Source organism: Hyaena hyaena, unplaced genomic scaffold, assembly GCF_003009895.1.
Source record: "Hyaena hyaena isolate Hyena2069 unplaced genomic scaffold, ASM300989v1 scaffold_2039, whole genome shotgun sequence".
In the NCBI taxonomy this organism is placed as follows: domain Eukaryota; kingdom Metazoa; phylum Chordata; class Mammalia; order Carnivora; family Hyaenidae; genus Hyaena; species Hyaena hyaena.
The window spans coordinates 79,221-100,299 of NW_024082677.1; the positions used below are offsets into that span (position 1 = coordinate 79,221).

At 49.9% G+C, this 21,079-nt stretch overlaps 1 long non-coding RNA gene across 1 annotated transcript; it reads left to right on the forward strand.

The window, feature by feature from the left end:
- Positions 1-1,423: 1,423 nt before the first annotated feature.
- Positions 1,424-13,881, forward strand: LOC120227174. The gene is made up of 3 exons (XR_005527198.1): positions 1,424-1,546; positions 6,881-7,066; positions 13,137-13,881. It is a non-coding gene; the product is annotated as an uncharacterized LOC120227174 (long non-coding RNA).
- The last annotated feature ends 7,198 nt before the right edge of the window (positions 13,882-21,079 follow it).

Here is a 21,079-nt window from a genome sequence, read left to right on the forward strand (position 1 = left end):
AAATCATCCGTACATTCTCTCTGCGGATATTCAACATTATTCGTCTTTTGTACTCCAGAGCTTCACTTCCCTGGATGTGGATGCGTTGTTATTACCGGGTTCAGCATTGGGAGTCTTCAGATCACAAATGCACAGCAAATATCTTCAGTCCTACAAAACGTCTCAGCCTTTACTTACGAGCAGTGCCTGACCTGTCCTCTTCATTCTTTAATTTCTCATTTAACTGCAGACATGTGTTTGGTTTCTCAGGCATCGTCCATCTTGTCTCGTCTCAGCCTTTACGTTTTTATGTGAAACTCTGGGTAATGCTCTTCCCTCTGTTTTCTGGTTTGCTCATTCTCTGTTCAGCTCTGTCTAATCTGCTTTACAACAGATCGACACAGCAGTGAATTTTAATGACATTTCTCGTTTTTAGAAATGCTGTTTGTTCTTTCATCGTGGTTGTGTCATACTCGGTAGTTATTTTATCAGGGCTTCTGTTCCTTTTCGAAACCTGGTTAGGAATTTAAACACAGCCGGTGTCTGTGCAAGCCCACCCTCCAGCCCATGTCCCCACCCCCCCGAGGTTTTGTTACAAGGGTTAAAGTCCTTTTTTTATATGTTTGTTTATCTAAAGTGTGTGTGTGTGAGGGTGTGGGTGTGTGTAAGGAAAGGAGGAGTCCCCCATTGTCAAAGATTCCATAATCTGTGATTTTGATCCCGCCACGGCTCTCAGGTCCTGACAGAACCCTAACTGCTTTGGGAACGGTGTTCACATCTGTTTCACCACGTGGCCTTCCGTGGCACACAGGCACGCGGAGCTCAGGTCTCACGTCCACGCCTGCAGCGTGCATTTCTTGCTGGTAACTTCCTCCTCTTCCCGTGGCCCTGGAGCTGTGGTGGGCTTGCTCTGTGCCCGCCTGGTCTGTGTGGTCTCCTCTGCTCGCACACACGGGGAAACCTGCTGAGAGTGTGCGGCTTCGCTCGCGGACAGGGTCCCAGCGCCTGCACCCACACCTGCCTGGCCCCCACCCCATCCCCGCGCCCCCTTCATTTCTCAGGGGCTATTGCGGCGTGGAGTCTTGCCTGTCTCCTGGCTTAAAACTGTTTCTTATCTGGGACCCCGGAGCGTGGCCTGTCTCCCGCGCAGGCAGCTGTGGCTCGTTGCACCGCGGCTCTGTGTGTGCAGGACGAGGGGAGAAGATCTCCGGCCCAGCCACGCCTCCAGGCTCCCCAGCGCCCTCCACCCTGGCCCTTCCAGACTAACGCTATTCCTTCCTGTACCCTCCTCAGCGTGTTCTGATTCGTACTAAAACACTAACCACTCGAAGGTCCCGGAACACAGATCGGCTGGAATGGAATTCTGTTTGCTCTCAAAAACCAGCTGAATTCTTCAGTTCCTAAGCAACGCTAATTTTTCTCGAGTGCCTGGCACACGTTGAGAACCTACTAAATGCTGGTTATCTTCCACAAACCTCCAAGAATAGCAATCAGAAAAGACCTTTTTTACCCAAAGCATACAATTAACGAGGTCTGATCTGTAAACAAGACGGGGCAGCAGCTAGAGGTGAGGAGGCGCTGACTCACTGGCTTCCGCTTCCGCGGGCGCAGGGGTGGGGCCAAAACGCTTCTTTTCAAACCCAGGAAGTCCAGGCCTTGCAAAGCAGCCTCACTAGTTTTCTCCAATTTTTGAGAGACCCTAAAATCTCAGGATGACACCTACTCACTAGGACACAAAAACAGAATGGCAAGTTTATAATATTTGGAGACATTTGTGAAGCAAATCTTCAATACTTGTATTAAAAAATCAAGAAGAGAATGCCCGTAAATCCAGGAAACACTTTCCACTTTCTCTTACTCTCGTGTGAGGAAGAGAAGAGGGAGCTTGGGTTCTGACGAGGGGCGGGCTGAGGACAAGGCACAGGTTACCCGCTCTTCCATGGGGACATGTGGGACATTTCTCGGGCGCTCCTGGCTGCCCAAGGACAAAGGACAAAGGAAAGAAAAGAAAGAACAGGGTTAACTGACAGAAATCACAGTCATGTAGGACAGGGGTCTCTATCAGTTTACAAATATCTTAGTGAATCACAAGAAAAAGGCAATCTTATCAATAGCCTAGGCCACCATCACCCTCTAGTCCTGTGGGAACAAAGGCAGAAGAAAACAGCAGATAGAACTCAATTCCCTTTTAACCTACAGCCCAAGGCACATACTTGAGGCTGCAGAGAAAACCTGTCCCCAGCCCCTCCCTACCCTCTTAAAGCTTTGCTGGAGGGCAAACAGCCTTAGCTTGACAAAAGCCAGGCCTCCAGGATCCTGGGAGTTGTCTTTAGCATATGAAAGTCTCACTGGAAATGCCCCAGGACTTGGCCTCCCCACCTCTGCAGGGCTTAACCAGTCGTAGCTCCTCAAGGTCCCTGGGTAACTCTTCCAGTCCACAGGCCCTGTCCCCAAGTTTTAAGAAAATCACCTTTTTGCATCAAAGATGTCTTCAAGAATTTTTTCTTGGCCGTCAGCTCTGGACCCCACCACCCCACCATCACCCCAAAACCTCATCAGCTTCCTTCTATTAGGAATGAAATATAGGGGCGCCTGGGTGGCTTAGTCGGTTAAGTGTCTGACTTTCGCTTAGGTCATGATCTCGCGGTTTGTGGGTTCAAGCCCCGCGTCAGGCTCTGTGCTGACTGCCAGCTCAGAGCCTGGAGCCTGTTTCAGAGTCTGTGTCTCCCTCTCTCTCTGACCCTCCCCTGCTCACGCTGTCTCTCTCTCTCTCCTAGAAATAAATAAAAAATATTAAAAAAAAAAAAAAAAGGAATGAAATATAAAAGTCTGTATGTCTGTCCAAAATTCTAAAAGCAGTATGCAATTTGTGCCCTGAAATGATCAAAGTAGAAAACAAGACAGATTTTAAAACAAAGTCTCTTATATTTTGTGAGGGTTTTTTTTTTCCCCCGGAACTTGAAGTTTGCTCTGGGACCAGAATTTCTACAAATAACATTTTGCAAATAATCCACTATAAATATTGACACCTCCATAAACGGTCTACTTCTTTGGATCTTAGGACAAGTATCACTAAAGGTCTTTCATGCTAAAACCCATCCTAACGTTTTTGTGACATTATCCCTTTGCCCCAAATTTATATTAAAGTAGCTCACTTTATTCCTTAGTTGTAATTGGGTTAAATAACATAGATGTAAGGAATCGTTAGTCCATTGCCCGGATCTCAAATCAGTCTTCCTAAATCCTTGCAGGCACCATTATCTGTCTTCCCATTTCAGAAAATCTATTTGCTACGAGGGCAAACTGCACCATAGCAAAGTAAACAAACGGGGTCCACGAACCGACGTCCGTGGTCCCATGTGACGTCCCCGTGGTACAGCTAAAAAGTGCTCTCATGTGTCTGTCAGTAAAGTCCGAAAAGGATCATATACTCTTAAATTATTTTCCTGCGTCAAACTGACGGGTTCTACCACACGAAACCCTCCGACAGGCTCGCAGGGTCGCGAAGCCAGAGCACACAGTCTCTCCCGGGCCTGAAAGGCAGCGGGAGCCACTCGGAGTTGGGCTCAGTACTCAGGGACCATCGAAAACTGTGATGACAAGAACGACTGCAGTAGATTTTAAACATTGTCGTGTTTGTTCATTGGTCTCTGTGTGCGAAGCACTGTGTCCCCGTCTCCCGCCGGTGGCCGCCAAGTCGCGTGCCCCCCACCTTCTTGCAGCCCCGCCTCCGCGCTTTCAGACCTGAACTGTCTGTATGTTCTTGGTAGGAACAGGACACCCACAGGTCACAAGAAATTCCATTAAATATTTTCCTGTTAAGAACACAGTCATCCACATTTCAGAAGCCTTCCAAGCGAGAAAGGATAAGCAAACCTGCGGGCGGAAATCGTGGCTCACATTTTACGTACGATTACAAACGCATGTTCTCTGAAAAACAGGCGTCGCCAACGGTGGCTTCGTGAGGTCTCCAGCACCCGCAAACTTTGTTCCCAGTCTCGGGGCTTGACAGATATTACCATCTGAGACAATGCTAATTATTCGATCTGAATCCTGAGGAAGAGCTCCCTCCTAGAGAACTAATCATTAAAATGCAAATAGGTGTTTCCCACTTCACTGGTTTAGCAGAGAAAGACTGTTAACAGCTTTCTGACAAGAAAGAGAGGAGCTTAATGAGTTGATGCCTTAACCTTGTGGATGGAAGGAGAGCACAGTGCACCGGATCTGACTCTGCGATCCCGCACCAGCCTCCGGCTCTAATCCTTTCCGAGCAGCGGCCTTTATGAGTTAACTGATAGAAGCTGCAAGAAATTACTGAACAAAAAAACTGATTTCAGATTCCACTCACTGCACTCAGGCAGCTCTTACTTAGACTAATTACTTAAATGATTTAAAAATGTATGAATATGCATGATAGTGCCTTTCAAAAAGTAAAGCCCAGCTGAGACCATGCCGTCAAACCGTCCCTCTCTTTCTCTGATCTACAGATACTGTGCTTGCATATCTGAAAGGCTGACGGGCTGCAGAGACTGGAATTGCAGGAGAAGGGGACAGGCAGCAGGCTCAGCCTCAGTCTCCCTGCCCCTCACAGTCTCCTGGGGCTGGACAGCTGGGGTTGTTTTTTGGGTAAAGCGGGTCTTGTTTGAAGCATCTGCAGCTGGAGCTGCCCCCAGACTAAGGGCACACGCATCTCTTCCCTCTTCTCTGACACCGGCACACCTTGGGGGTGGGTGGGCAACATCTGTGATGTGGGTGTGGGGTGACAGGAGACTGCGGAGGGCACGTCTGTCCAGGGCGGCAGATGCAGGGCTGTGGGACAGGGTGGGCGGGGGCTCTGGACGCAGGGCGGGATGCTCGAGGGGGAGGACCCCGCACCCCGGCAGCACGGAAGGCCGCTGCGTGGTCAGGCCTGGGGTCCCACGACCCGGGTGTCCACGGGAACACACAGTCCTCTGAGCGAGGACTCCCAAGGTAACACCACCTTGATTCAGCCACACCCTCCCACGTGAGCTGTACTGACTTGTGGCGACTGAAATCTGCTCTTTAGGACAGCGCGAAGCAGCAGAGAGCTGAAAGCCGCAGGACGCACACGGACCGCAGACACAGACACCAGCAGGCCAAGCAGACGAGAAGGCGGGATGCGGCGTGGACAAGCCGCGAAGCACAGCTGTCTTCTACCCCAGGGTCTCTCCAGCGCACAGAGCGCACTGAAAACGTTCAGCAACAAGTGCGTGTGTCGGGGGCGGGCAGAGGGAGCGCACAGGGAGCAGTCGCCTGACACACATTCCCAGCGCGAGAGAGACATCGCAAAGTGTACGATGAAGAGGAATCGAGTCCCGCACTGAATCTGCCCACGCCGGAAGGACACGGACCCGCTGGAGAACGCTGTCTGCAGCCGCGACACCCCGACACCCTCAGCACCACGGAGAGCGGTCCTGGGCCAGCCGCCTCCGGAAGGCCTTGGTGACCCGACTCGGACACCTGACTCTCCTGTGACCCTGGAAACACCAGGAGCCCAAAGTCACGTGTCCGATATAACAGTGACACTTAAGAGTTCACACTTTAAGTTAGTGCGCTTTGTCATGGCCGCATCTGTGCGTAACAGATTCCGTAAACAGCACCCCAGAACTCTGAACACTGAGCCGTATCTCAACCACAAACCTGTAGAAACAGTGTTTGATGGAATTTCCAAGCTAACCCAATATTCACTTTTCTTTTTTCAACTTGTGGGTAAAAATCTTCCCAGTGAAAATGATTATGAATCACTTTGGGGTCGTAGACGTACTTCAGAGGCCATCGCTCCGCAGTGCGCAAGGCAGGCAGTTCTGACCCCGAAAATCAAAACCCTGATTAAGTCAGAGCCCCCGTCAATGGAGGTCCCGTGCTGTCCACATCTTCTTTATTTTTTATTCTGACACTGGGAAGTATGACAGATTTTGGCTTTAACTATTTTGGAAGATAGTTAAATCATACAGTCAGGAGCTCTACTTCGAAAAGTATCTTAGACACATAAAATTCAAATTATCGTACATTGTTTAATATCACTGATCGCCAGCAAAGTTACGCTGTGTGTCTCAGGTTTAGTCATTAATAATATGGAATGGTTTTCTGAGGTCTTATTTCATAGGAGGCTCATCGGCACTTTTGCTAATACAGTTAAAGCCAAGAAATACGTATTTCTAATGTCGGCATTTATTACCTGGAGGAACCTGATGAAAATGTCTAAATGCAAAACAAAAAGGAAAGATGCTGTAATTTGGCCGTGATTCCCTTTTCCTGGAGAGATTACCTCCTCTCCCTTCATCCCGTACACCACGCAGATGATTTTATCCATTTTCCATCAAACACCGTGAAGAACGCTTTCGATTTGTAACGCGCGCTTGGGCAAGCCTCACCGCCGTGTCACTGTCCGACACAACACACGAGCCACCGTGGGTTGCCCGCCATGCCCACGGGAGGCAAGGTGGTAAGCACGAGCACACTCACCTTCCGGCTCCCCGCAGAGGGTGCACTGGGACTCTGCGAACAGAAGAGAGAGAGAGAGGCCGTTACTAAGGGGTCTCCAGCTCGCGGACACAGGTTTAATGACAGAGCAAGTCAGAACCGCCCCCTGGGGAGCCTGGCGCCGACCAGCTGCATCTGCCTGCCTCACAGACAGGGTGGCCCCTGCACCTGAGCAAACGCCATTTCCGAGAAACTACCTTAGCAAGTACTTCATATATTACATTTTAGTAAAATGCCGATCTCTCTTTGTCACACGCACATGCACACATTAAACATGTTTTCATGACTGTGTATGACTCAACACAAATCACTCGGCTGAAATAAATGTTATGCTTTATCACCTAATTTAACATCTAAACCTTGACTTTGATTACAACTCTGTTATATCCGCTTCTAGGCACAGACAATGATGAGCTAAAGGATGATGCTATTTCAGTAAAGACACTAGGCCTACGGTCACCCAGTGTCCGCCGCTTGCCTCTGCATCAGGCTCTGCAACGCACAGCAAAGTCGCGTGGGGGTCATGGCAGGCACGGTCACGGTCATGTGGGGCAATTGCAGTAAGGAACGCGACACAGGAAATGTAAGTGCAAATGGTTCCAAGGTATTTGTTTTTTGGAGGAAAGAAGTCAGACTTCAGTGCCAGGTCACTGCCCACCTTCCTGAATGACGGAGCAGGTGACTCAGCCCCGTGGCTCCAGAATGAGGGCACCGGTATCCTCCATGCAGGGACCGGAGGGCTGAGTGACAAATGCATTCATGCAGCCCGTCAGGCAGGCACTCGGGGGAATGTGGCCTCCTTACGCGCCAGCCCCAAGGATCAGCAAAGGGCTCGCGGAAGAGACAGCGTCTGGGCTGAGTCGTCAAGGACAAGCAGGATGTTCGTAGAGAGAAAGACAGCACAGGAGCCGCCGAGCCAGGGGACGGGCTGGCAGGAGGCAGGCGGCCGCGACAAGGGCCGAGTTTGGCCGAAGGACAGGGCAGGGCTGGCGGGCGTCAGTGTCAGATAAGGGGTGAGGAGAGGCTGCGGACACTTTGGGAAGGCAACTGAAAGTCACAGAAGGAGCGAAGAGGTTTGTCTTGTTTTGAATGTAGAATTAGGAGCCTGGAATGGTTTCCGAAGTGGACAGTGGTGGTGTGTTCGTCGGTCTGTGGCAGGACCACCTTGGTGGCCAGGACAGGCTGGGCGGGGACAGGTGAGGGAGCCGGTGTGTCGGAGCTCGCGCCCTTTTCAGCAAGTGCATGTGTGGTTGGGTGGCGGTGGATGAGGGAGACAGGGCTGACGGGCGTGTAGGAGTCAGACTGTCCTTTAAAATAAACTTGACTCTGGGGCACCTGGGGGGCTCGGTAGGTTAAGCGTCTGACTTCAGCTCAGGTCATGGGCTCACAGTCTGTGAATCTGAGCCCCGCGTCTAGCTCTCTGCTGACAGCTCAGAGCCTGGAGCTGCTTCAGATTCTGTGTCTCCCTCTCTCTGCTCCTCCCTTGCTCGTGCTGTCTTTCTCTCAAAAATAAACAAACATTAAAAAAAAATTAAAATAAGCTTGACTCTGAATTCCTCTGACTGCTTGGAGATGGGGCCCTCCATATCAGGGGTGGCAAATCTCTGCACGGTCCCCTCCCTTCCCAGGAAGACAAGGTCACAACACCCGTGTGTGCCCTGGCTGCAGGACCCACAGCACACCCCCCTGCTGATGCACAAAGCGGAGCCCCCCAGAGCTGGACCGTTCTTCATCACAAATGGGGGAGTCCAGAAAATGGGGAGCCAGAGTGTTCAAGGGAGAGGCCGCGGCTGGGTGCGGGGGCCTTGCTCCCTTGGACGCCACGCCAGAGCCAAGTCTAGGCAGCACACATACGGGGACTGAGGCCTGGGGTTGGGAGACGGGTGGCTGGCCCAGCTCCGAGGCCACACCCCTGAAGCCACGAGAGAGGACCCTGGCGATCGACACTGAGATGAGCAATGAATTCACAGCATCCCTTCCCAGGGATCCACAGGAAACAGGAAGTGGGCACCTCTCACCAGGTGCCCAGCAACACCCCAGGAGTGTCACTCAAATCTCAAAGGCCAGGCCCCCACCCCCGTGCTATCTGCCTTCTCCGTGGTGTGGCTACAACGCTGAGCACACTTCAGGAAACGCAGGAGAGGGGCGCCTGGGTGGCTTACTCGGTTAAGCGTCCGACTTTCACTTAGGTCATGATCTCGCGGTTCGTGGGCTCGAGCCCCGTGTCGGGCTCTGTGCTGACAGCTCAGAGCCTGGAGCCTGTTTCAGAGTCTGTGTCTCCCTCTCTCTCTGACCCTCCCCTGTTCATGCTGTCTCTCTCTATCCTAGAAATAAAATAAAAATATTTAAAAAAAAAAAAAAAGGAAACGCAGGAGACCCCTCGCTGCTGCCCCTGTGGGTGAGCTGCCTGCAGTAAGGGACCTGTCTTGGGCCACATGATGACACAGGAGCCTGGTGACCCCCAACCCTGGATCTCCCCATGGTGACAGGATAGACAGAAACGGAACTTCTCCTGGGGCCCCTGGGAGGCATGTGTGTTCACGGGGGAGAAAGAGGTGACTGCTCGGGTCTCTCAACAGACCAAGGAGCTGGGGAAGGGGACAGGGGCAGCCTGGGGCCAAGAGCAGCCGTGAGCTCAGAGCCCCTTGCGTAGGAGAACCGGATTTACCTCTCAGCCCAGTCTCGGCCAAGACCGCCCTCCCTCCCCCGCGAGGGGCCGGAACCCAGCATCAGGCTGCTCCAGTAGGGAGTCCGTCAGACGCCGGCGTTCCGCTTGTCCTGAAGTGCTAACCTGAGTCGCACCACAGCTGAGCCAGAACACAGGCTTGCTCACTGCAGCCAATCCCCATCAGGGCCAGCTGTTCACAATAATCCACCAAGTTCAAGGTGCAGTGACCACACAATAATGATGAGAACACAGTAACTGGTGCCTCCGATGAATTTAAATTCTGTAAATCAAACATCCCCAGATGCCTGGGGAAGCGTCTTTGACCACCGGCAACATTAACTTCTCCAGAGTCCACTGCTTAGGCAAATGGCATTTTGGAGTTCATTATGAATGCATCTAGGCCCTATCCTTAAAAAAATTATTTCCAGCAAGATCATAAGAAACCCTCATTCTCTGTGTTCTAAGCCCAGGACACAACGTGACTAACTTGTCACTCTGTTGCACACTCTGACTCTATTTCCTGTAAAGCTCAGTCATGAGCCTTCTACCCTGAGCTGCAGGGATTGTTAGCGGGGGGGGGGGGGGGCGGCGGCGAAGCTTTCCAGTCGTCTGCGGCAAGTGCGTCCTTGGGGGATCCACCACCACACTGATGAGGACGGCCCCAGGGAGCCCCGTGAACTCCACATACCCTGAGTCTCGAGCGTAGGTTTCCACATGAGGGAACCAGCCAGGCTGTGTGTGGAAGGGGCTGTGTCGAAGCAGTGCACCCCAATTTCTGCAGGCCACTGACATCACCATCGGGAAGATATTCCAAGATGGCGATGTGGGCAGAGCCCAGTGACCCATGTTAACGGTGGCCTGTTGACCTCATTATAACGACATTTTGCCCCAAGTCCCTGACCATCGGCACCAGACTCTCCCCTCCCTGAGTGTCCTGGGAGCTGACTGTCCAGGCACCCGAGGACAGAGGCCTGCCCAGCCCTGGGGGCTCTACCAGAAATCACGCGAAGCACAGCGAACATATGCGTTACAGCCATTTTTTCTGCCGGAAATGCGCTGGGGAAGTTTCACAGAAAGGTGAGCGATTTGGTGAACCTAAGGATTTACCCCGTGTGGGCGGAAGGAGCCTGTCTTCCCTCAGGAACAGCAGTTAAAAAAAGGGGCACAATGTAGAAGGGAATTAAACTTGATACACTGTGAATTCATCATCATTAGTACAGAGTCTCATTTAAATTAGGAGAAGCCTCCAAGAATTTATGCTAATTGACATAAGAGAGAAATCCGCCTGATGGTTTTATGGGCCCATAATCTACCTGAACCAGACGCAGCCTGTAAGCAGCAGCCTATTCCCCAAACTCCAGAACGAGAACCATGAAAGCCTGATCCCCTCTTGCTTTGGCATAATCTTCCAGAAGTGAGGGGATGGATACGTCTCCTGTGGGAATCTGTAAGGCACTTCATGTATGGAGGTAACTCTAAATTGCTACATGTTTTCAGAGAGGCAGCTTTCCACTCAGTGTGACACCCAGGGTCCCTCCCGTTGGCCATGGGCTGGATGGTGTGGATGGTTCTGGCCGTGGGCTGGACGGTGTAGACAGTGCTGGTTGTGGCCTGGGCAGTGTGGACAGTGCTGGCCATGGGCTGGGTGGTATGGACAGAGCTGGCCGTGGATTAGGTGGTGTGGGTGGTGCTGGTCGTGGGCTGGGTGGTGTGGGTGGTGCTGGGCATGGGCTGGGCTGTGTGATCATGACCCAGTTACGCCATTCCTCGGTTGACAATAGGTTACTTGAGCTGTTACACCGCCATATCACCACGTAGCTGTGAAATCATAGAGTTCGTGTCCCTGTCCCATTAAGTGTGTGGATGGGTGAGTTCCTGTTCTTGTGATCTTTGCAGAGGGTCTCCACACTTTGTGTATTTGGGGGGCGCTAGTGGTGACAGTGCTGTCCTGCTCGTGCGAGGTCCCCGGGTCTGACTCGCTCCCCGCCCCCGTCCAGAGGATGGCTTCACCCTCCACCTCTGGTGGCCCGTGCGATGCAGCATTTCTCAGGGAGGAGAGCCACGGGGGGGCCTTCTGCAGCTTTGAGACTCGGGAGACTCAGACGTAAGCCGCGAGGTCTTTGCCCCTGTTAGTTGCAGCCTCAGCAGGAGGGAGGCGGGGGAGTGTGTAAGGAATGGCCCCAGCTGGAGGGAGGTGGGGGAGTGTGTAAGAACAGCCCCAGCTGGAGGGAGGCGGGGGAGTGTGTAAGGGGCGGCCCCAGCTGGAGGGAGGCGGGGGAGTGTATAAGGGGCGGCCCCAGCTGGAGGGAGGCGGGGGAGTGTGTAAGAACATCCCCAGCTCGAGGGAGGCGGGGGAGTGTGTAAGGGGCAGCAAATCAGTTGGGCCCAGCAGCCCAGCGTGGGAACCCTCTGTGTCTACCGCCCCGGCCCACCTCCCTGCTGCCAACCTGGGCGTGCTGTCCCCTGTCCGTCCACACTGCCCAGCCCACGGCCAGCGCCGCCCACATCCCCCAGGCCACGGCCAGTGCTGTCTACACTGCCCAGGCCATGGCTGTTAATATGACCATCATCTGAGTTTGTCCTCATTCCAATTTCAAAATAAACAGGATGCGATCACATGATCTAGGAGAGAGTAGTAGATTCTACCCCCAGGGCGTTCCAAAAGTAGAGATTATCACGGAGATGCCTTGTCCCCAAACCTAGCACATGGTGATCAGTCAGCAAACGTTAGCAGTTTAGTAAGAACTCTCCCTGATTATTAATCTGCAAAGACAAGAATCGCCTCACACAGGCAGACGGTGAGGAGAGGGGCTGCGCCCGAGGGAAGAGAGACGTGGCGACACCCATGTAGCCCCGGCCGATGGGGCACCTGAGGCGCAGCACGAGTGACCGGGGCTTTGAAGGGTCGGTAGCAGTTCTCTGGGTGCGGTGTGGCCCTCTCGGGAGAGGAGTCTGCATAAGTGTCTGGGGAAGAAATTACACAAGTTCTATTTCTAACCATTTTCAAAATGTTCCATTAAGCAGAATGTGCTATCTCTCATGTCTTAATGTGCACAGCAGGAATACAGGACAGCAGCAAAACGGTAGAAAAATGTATGTAGGCTTCTTCACTACTTGAGAAACATGAGAAGAAACCCCATGAGAAGCCAGGTGGTTGGGCCACCGGCTGACTGGACGTTCACCTCACTGCCAAGTGACGACTGCAGTGTGGACCATTCACTCAATCAGATAACTGCATGTCAACAGAATTCCTATGAGATTTTATTATACAAAATTTAAAAATATAAAGGCAAACACAGACATCAAGTAGCTTTAATAAAGCAATAGGCCACAGGGAACAAAATGTAAAGTCCACAGATGAATGTCTGGAAGCCACTGTTTGCTGGTCACGGACCTCTGTCCACTGAGCATCTGTCATAAGACACACAGTCACCGCTTCAAGGTCAGTGCTAATGTGGGTGCTCACGTGTCCCTGAGGACATCTCCCTCCCTCCTTACCCTCTCCCTGAGGACACAGTGGTGGCCCGAACAGGAAACGGCCTATGTGGGGCACTGGGCCGTCCACATCTGTGGGAGTGGCCCGTGCTCGGCACCGACGGGAGGTCCTCACCTGCGAGGGCACGTCTTGGCCTCCCCTTTCCAGCCGTCATATCCCTGTAATCTTTGACTCTGGAGTGTTTCTGGGGAAAACAGAGTAAGCTTCAGAGTAAGCTTGACTCAGGAAAGTTAAATAATCGATTGGGATTTCTGAGCCAAAACTGGGCCCCGACAGCACTCACTGGGATGCAAGCTCACCGCCCAGCAGAGGCACGCCGGGGCCATGACTGAGCCGTAAAGTAAATGGCTCGTCCGCGAATAATCGATGGGTCACTCCATTCTGTGCCATTTTTATCTATGAAATTCAAAGCTCCTCATGACTGCAGTCTCATTAACTCCCGTGACAACCATATGTAAATAACCAGCATTATTTCTTTCATTCAATCAGGAAAAGGGAAGCCTGAAGAAATGAAGTCGTGGCCAGTCACACAGGCAAGTTAATGGACAGGACCAGCAATTTGTATCAATTCATTGTGTGAAATTGCTCCTGAAATACGTCCATGGTCCTCACAAATGCTGAATGTGACGTCTCTTGGTGTTTCTGTTCTCGCCGTCAACAAAACGTGCACAAGCCGGTCCCCTCGTTAATTCAGGGGCTGTCCCCGCAACGGCAGGAAGGAGTCTTGTGTTGAACCTAACTTCTGGTTTCCAGGGACCTGTCCCCAGAACAGTGACTTCGACATCAGAGCCAATGCAATGGACGGCTCTCCTAAAAGCTAATGCCCCCAGGGTCCTGCCCTCGGCTCACAGGTACCTCAGCTTCCGTGGCCTCCTTAGGGGAGCTCCCCAAATTCATGGCTTAACGGCCCAGATCTGCAGACCCCAGGCCCAGCACCGGCAGCGGGGACCCACCGTCCCAGCAGAGATGACCCCTCCCTCCCACAGGACGGGCCGAGCAGCCTGGCACCCGCCTTTCCCCCATATTCAACCATACCCGCCACGTACAGCACCACGTCCCAGCGTCCGAGTTCTCACTGTCGCCCAGCACACCAGGCTCCCGGTGGGCTGTTCCTGTGGCTCTCCAGGGCTCCTCACGGGCACGGAGGACCTGTGCTCCCTGAATTCACACGCTGAGATCCTAGCCGCCCAGCTTAGCTCACCGAGCACCATGTCTTCACAACTCCACGTGTGGCCTGTGGGTGAGTTTCCTTCCTGTTTAAGGCTGATTACTGTTCTACTGTAGGGACAGGCCACTATTTGTCTATCCACTCACCCGTCCACGGGTGCCTGAGTCGCTTCCACCTTCTAGCTACTGTGAGTAACGCTGCCACGGACACAGTGTACCAGGGTCTGAGTCCTTGCTTTTGTTCTGGGCATATACTCAAAAGTGGGGGTGCTGGGTCATATGTGCAATGGACTGAATGTCTGTGTCCCCCCCGCCCCAATTCATGTTAAAATCTTAGCCCCAAGGTGACGGTATGAGGAGGCCAGCCCTGTGGAAGGTGATAAGGTCCTGAGGGTAGAGACCCCCTGATGGGATCAGTGCTCTTATCAAAGAGACCCCCAGGCTCCCCTCCCTCCTTCCACCTGAGGACAGCCCGGAAGAGGTCCTCACCAGGAGCTGACCTCGCTGGCACCCGGTCCAAGGCCCCCAGCCTCTGGAACTGTGGGAAAACACATTTCTGATGCTGGTAAGACCCCCAGCGTGCAGGACTTTGTCACAGCATCGCAAATGAAGACAGCCTTTCACACTGCCACTAAAGTGAGCCATCAAAAGTGTGTCTGATTCTACCACAGATAATGTAACACACAAATGACTTCCCCTGCCTGCCAATGCCAAGCTGATCCTGCCTGTCGCGCAACCCAAACCGTAAGAACCACCTAAATCCTACCAATTAAATCTGCAACATGTGAAGGCAGATGGACTGGTTGTTTGGTTTTGCTTTGTTTTATTTTGTATAGAGTTTACTTTTTAGAGCCTGTTGTAGTTTCACAGCTAAACTGAATGAAAGGTGCAGAGACTTCCCTCAAACTTCCACCTCTCCCACCTACACAGCCTCCCCCACTGCCGGCATCCCCGCCAGATGGTGCATTTGTTACAGCCGATGAGCCCACATGGACACGTCATCACCCAGATTCCGCAGTTTACGTCGGGGTCCCTCTTGGTGTCATACATTCTGTGGGTTTGGACAAATATACCACGTCTTGTATCCGCCAATACAGGACCCTCCACAGTAGACTCATTGCCCTAAAAACCCTCTGGGTGCAAGGTTTTCACTCAACCTGGACGGTATGTTTGGGTCCCTGGTGGTCAGTGTCTCAAGACTTCACTATCTCATCGTGATCCGCATAGTTAATCGAGGCTAAAATACAGGTGTAGATTTTGATGAGTTCCTTTCCCTCCTACGTCCAATTAATCATTAGTTCTCTCAGATTGTAACTGCAAAATTCACCATGAGCCACTTCCTGCCTCTGTCTTAACTGCCAACACCACGGCCAGAGCTACCCACCGCCCCCACCATGGCCTGGCGCCCCGTGTGGTGACTCCATGGCGGAAGTCAGACCAGGCCGCCCCTGCTGAGAGCCCTCTAGTGGCTCCCAGGTCCCCTCACACTTAGAAAGCAGCCGAAGTTCTCCCAGGACCTGAGAGGCTAGGACCCCTGCTCCTTCCGATCTCAGTTGAGGATAAGGCTGTGTCCTCAAGGCACCGGTGGCGGGAGGACTTGCATCTGCTGTTCTCTCTCCAGAATGTTCTTCCTTCAGACCTCACCACAGGGCTGCCTCCTCTGCGGTGAGAAACTCATCCTTAATGAAATCCTCTGCTGTTGTTCTCTATCTGCTGCCCTATCTCCAGTTCAGCCGCAAACTCATTACTGATTCATTCGTGTGTCTGGTTGAAGACTTGACATTCATCTCTTTCCCACCCAACAATATGAACACAATGAGGGCCTGCTTCTTGTTTACTGTGTTCGTCTCTCTATTACCAGATCTAAAACAGTTCCTGCCACATGACAGACACTCAATGAGTGCGTGTCAAATCAATCACAACACTCAGGGTTCTTACCACCATGAGGAGTCTCATCACCAAAATGCATACAATGCACGTAGTGATTAGTGCCAGGATCCCTCAGCCAGCAGTAGCGTGGGACACTGTGCAGTATCTCAGGCAGGACACAAGTGTCTGTCATGCCCCACATTAGAAGACGCACCAGGCACGGGCACGAGGTGCGACAGGAGGTTGGGAGCCACTGGAACAAACATGGCGATGGACCAGCTGCCGAGTGTGACGAGAAGCAGGACCAGGCGAGGCAGCACCCACTGAGACACCACTCAGTCTGGCCAACACGTGACAGCCCAGAACCCAAATACATCACGCTGACCGCTCCGGCATGTGTGCTGGGAACTCTGCCCCTGCCCCGAGGACCGGCCGCACGGAACCCAGCCCTGGCTGGCGGCTGCCACCAGTGCCCCACGCAGAACCAGCATCTGCTTCTTCCTTTCGGATCATGAGGTTCTTTACATTTGAATCTGTGGCTGGGGTGGTCTTCTCCCCCCTCCCGACTGGGGGTATCTGGAGGCCAAGGCTGGGTTGCCCCAGAACTTATTCCCAGACAGGTTTCAGCATCAGAGCAGTCTTCTCAATTCCCCATCTGAAAAGGAAGTCCCCCTAAGATTTACATTGTACAGTAATTAATTCCAATTCAACAATTCTCGACATCCCTTGCATATTTTGTGCCATACCAACTACATTCACATGAATATATAGTCCTTTGCCTATTGTTTCCATAGGGATCTCACCATAAATATGCAAAAACATGTATGGATAGATACATAGAGAGATATATAAATGTCCAAGCACAAATGTAAAGACATAAAAACATACATAATCATATGCATGCTTCTACTTATAAGAAGAGAGAGACTTCTCTCAGCACAAACAGAGAGAGAGACTCAGACACAAAAGTATGTGTGTGCAGTGTGTATCCTTCTAATGTGGGATGGCATGTCCACAAGTGCTCATGTTTTTAGAAATAAGTATTCAGTCAAATTCCATATATATTTCTGATAATCACACACAGAGAATAAGTATTGGCCTCAGAGGACTTGATCTAATTTATTTTGTCAAGTCAATGTAAATCCATATGAGATGACAAAAATGCCACACAGTCTCCAATAGTAGGATGACATAAGTAGACTCAGGACAGGAGACTTGTCAAAGCCCCATGGGTAACGGCATGTCCAAGGTTGTTTCAGGGCTAACTTTCACTTCCACAAGTCATAAATATTTCCACTAGAGCCTTTTGTATCAAATCTCCTTCCTCTGGCATCAGTGTGTCCTTGGCTTGTTCAAAAAGTGTCAGCAAAATATCACTTATTTTTAAGCCTCTTTCTTTGTTCGTGGCAAGGTATTCATTTATCATAGCAGGATTCACAAGAGTTGATAAGCAAGGCGTTATTTACTACCACGGACAGAGGCTGTTATTTATTTGACGTCTGGGATCATTACTCATACTGCTGTACAGAAAGAACTCCACTGTAAAATTTAAAACAATATTCGCAAGGTAGTGGCTGTCATACTTTAATTTTTCTTGAATTTGTATTTTCTATTTTTTGACCCATCATAACCTATTTCTTTTCCATTTGTGTCACTTGTAGGCAGTGGATGAAGTTGAAAGGCAGTTAAACCTACCTGACAAAGTATAGGGGCTTTACAAATGTTTTTGAATTTATCTTGAATTTATTTTTCAAAGAGAATAAGTCCTTGTGATAGTTCAGACTGTATGAAGTATTACCTTGAGTTGGAGCCAAACACAACTACAATGGAAGCTTTGTCTCCAAGTCTGAAAGTGATTTAAAATATGGACTCCTAAACTCATACTTCATGACAAAACCCTGAGAAGAAGAGCAGCAGGGACCCCCGAATTCAGAGGGTCAGCTGAGGTGAAATGTGGCTAAGAAGTTCATCAAGATTTTGGCAGCCACGGACACGTCATATCGGTAAAAAAGCATGGAGAGTATTAAGGGGTGAAAACCTGAAAAGCAGTAATGTAGCTGAAAGCACCAACTCAGCTTCTCAGGGTACCGACTGGCACTTTTACAGGTGGGAAACTCATTTATACAGTTCCAGATTTGGCTGACAGCTTTGAGAACTCTTTCAGATTTAGGATAATTTCTCTCCTTAATTTGTCAATTTCGGGGCACCTCGGTGGCTCAGCTGGCTAAGCGTCCAACTCTCGGTTTCGGCTCAGGTCATGATCTCACGATTTCGTGAGTTCGAGCCCTGCACTGGGCTCTGTGCTGACAGTGCGGAACCTGCTTGGAATTCTCTCTCTCTCCCTCTCTCTGCCTCTCCCCCGTTCACACTGTCTTTCTCAAAAATAAATAACTAAACTTAAAAAGTTTTTTACAAATTATTAATTTTATTTGGCCCAATTACACACACATCCTGAACATTAAAGTGACCAAATTTAACAGAATGATTAAGAAGTGTTTAGAAGACACATACAGGGATCCTATTCATAACACATTTACTATATTTACGGAAACAAATGTGTTCATTTGAGTTGAAAGGCCATCATTGATAGTACACAAATAACAGGAACAAAATTCAACACAAAATTGTAATGTGGAACTTAAAAGTGTCATTACTCCCCTGCTCGGGTCCTCTCAGGATGTCAATTTCCTAAATTATAACAGCCTTCACGTCTCAGCAAGGAACAGAAGGCACGTCTCCCGCCCTCCACTGGGCTACACTGGACCCACCCAGGACCACACAGCCCTCTCAGATCCAGCCCGCTCACAAGACCCAGGCTGTTGTGTAGCCCTGGGTCTTTGTACACTGCATTGTCCATGAGTGTGTTCTGCCCTTCTTTGCCTGACAAATGACTACTCCTCCTTTATCCCTAGTGATTTTTAGAAATAACAGCTCTGGGGGTGCCTGGGTGGCTCAGTCAGTTAAGTGTCCGGCTCTTGGTTTCAGTTCAGGTCCAAGCTCGTGGTTCACAAGGTCCAGCCCTGCATCGGTTGTGATGACGGCATGGAACCTGCTTAGGATTCTCTCTGTCCTTCCCCCTCCCCCCATTTCCCTGCTTGCTCTCTCCATCTCTCTCTCTCAAAATAAATAAACTCTAAAAAATAAAAATAAAAATAACAGCTCTTTTCAGATATCACTTACATACCATACAATTCACCCACTGAAAGTGTAGAATTCAATGGCTTTTAGCTTATTCACAGAGATGTGCAACCGTTGCAGCAATCCATCTGAGGACATTTCCATCCTCTACCCTTCACCAGTCAACCTCCAGTCCTCATCTTCCCAGCGCCTGAAACCCCTCCACTAATTTCTGTATATATTTGCCCATTCTGGACAATTTATGTGACTAGAATCCTATGTGCTTATAATATGTGACCAGCTTCATTTAGCAAGATGTTTCCAAGGTTTATTCTGCTATATAACATGTGTCATACTTCCTTTTGATCATTAAATGACATTCCATTGTAGGAATAGTCATCATTTGCCCATTTCTTGGTTGATGGGTCCTTGGGTTGTTGCACGTTTTGACTGTTACGAATAATGCCCCTCTAAATATTCATGCACGAGGTTTTGAGCAGACATATGTTTTACTTCTCTTGGATATACACCCAGGAATGGAATTCCTGGTCATATGGTAACTCACGTTTAGTATTCTGAGGAAACACTAAACTGTTTTCCCAAGTGGCTACATTTTACATTCCCAACCTACAGCAGGGCGTGAGGGTTCCAATTTCTCCAGAGTCTCACCAACACTTATTACTGGATATCTCTGATGACAGCCATCCTAATGGCTGTGAAGTGCTATCCCAATGTGGCTCTGATTTGCATTTCTCCGGCATACGGTGATCTTGTACACCTTTCCATGGACTTATTGGCTGCCCGTATGCCTTCTTTGGAGAAATGTCTATTCAAAGTCTTTTGTTCATTCTTCATTGACTTGTCTTTTTATCATTGAGTTGTATATATTATATGATTTGCAAACATTTTTCCTATTCTGTGGGTTTTCTTTTCACTTTCTTGATGGTGACTTCTGAAACATTTTTAATTTTAATAAAGTTCAGTTAGTCGTTTTGTTGATTGTGCTTTTGGTGTCCTAAGAAATCATTACTTAATATTTTACTTATTTATTATTTTTTAGAGAGAGAGACCACATGCATGCATGTACATGAGAGGAAGATGGGCTGGGGAAGAGGGAGAATCTTTTTTCTTTTATCAGTAAAATTGAATTTTTATTTTTTAATTTTTTTCTTTCATAGTTTATTGTCAAGTTGGTGTCCATATAACACCCAGTGCTCATTCCAACAAGTGCCCGCCTATGTGCCCTTCACTCCCTGTCACTTCCCCCCGATTCCCATCAGTCCTCAGTTTGTTCTCAGTATTCAAGAGTCTCTCATGGTTTACCTCCTTCCCTCTCTCCAACTATCTTCTCCCCTTCTCCTCCCCCAAGGTCCTCTGTTAAGTTTCTCCTGTTCCACTTATAAGTGAAAACATATGGTATCTTTCTCTGCCTGACATATTGCACTTAACATAATACCCTCAAGTTCCATCCACGCTGCTACACATGGCCAGATTTCATTCTTTCTCATTGCAATGTAGTATTCCATTGTATAGATAAACCACATCTTCTTGATCCATTCGTCCGTTGATGGACACTTAGGCTCTTTCCATGTTTTGGCTATTGTTGAGAGTGTTGTTATGAACATTGGGGTACATGTGTCCCTATGCATCACACCCCTGTATCTCCTGGGTCAATTCCTAGCAGTGCTATTGCTGGGTCCTAGGGGAGTTCTCTTGTTAATTTTTTGAAGAACCTCCACACTGTTTTCCAGAGGGGCTGCACCAGTTTACATTCCCACCAACACTGTAGGAGGGTGCCCGTTTCTCCACATCCTCGCCAGCATCTAGAGTCTCCTGAGTTGTTCATTTTAGCCACTCTGACCGGTGTGAGGTGGTATCTCAGTGTGGTTTGGACTTTTATTTCCCTGATGATGAGTGACGCTGAACATCGTTTCATGTGTCTGTGGGCCATCTGGATGTCCTCTTTGGAGATGTCCTCTTTGGAGGAATGTCTGTTCATGTCTTCTGCCCATTTCTTCACTGGATTGTTTGTTTCTCAGGTGTGGAGTTTGGTGAGTTCCTTACAGATTTTGGATATTAGCCCTTTATCCAATATGGCATTTGCAACTATGTTTTTCCCATTCCGTCGATTGCCTATTGGTTTTATTGATTGTGTCCTTTGCTGTGCAGAAGCTTTTTATGTCGACGAGGTCCAAATAGTTCATTTTTGCTCCTGACTCCCTTGCCTTTGGGGATGTGTCGAGTAAGAAATTGCTGTGGTTGAGGTTGTTTCCTGCTTT